At 35.6% G+C, this 202-nt stretch overlaps 1 protein-coding gene across 1 annotated transcript in view; it reads left to right on the forward strand.

Annotated features, from left to right (window-relative positions):
• Positions 1-202, forward strand: part of LOC119586526 (BTB/POZ domain-containing protein 6-A-like) — a gene marked incomplete at its 5' end in the record, with an annotated part of 24,476 nt that overhangs the window by 23,270 nt on the left and 1,004 nt on the right.

Here is a 202-nt window from a genome sequence, read left to right on the forward strand (position 1 = left end):
AATAAACATAAACTGTCCCGATTGGCCTCGGCTTCGTCTTCGCTTAATTAGTTCATCAAATCTGTCGCATTAATTTTCATTCTCAAAAGGCTTTCCGCGATAAGAGAGGCAATTTGGAATGTAATAGCATTAACAGATGTAATTAACACTACAAAGTGTATTTGGTGTAAGTCATTTTTTGCGCATATTTAATCATCTCCTG

This window comes from Penaeus monodon, chromosome 21 (assembly GCF_015228065.2).
Source record: "Penaeus monodon isolate SGIC_2016 chromosome 21, NSTDA_Pmon_1, whole genome shotgun sequence".
Classification (NCBI taxonomy): Eukaryota; Metazoa; Arthropoda; class Malacostraca; order Decapoda; family Penaeidae; genus Penaeus; species Penaeus monodon.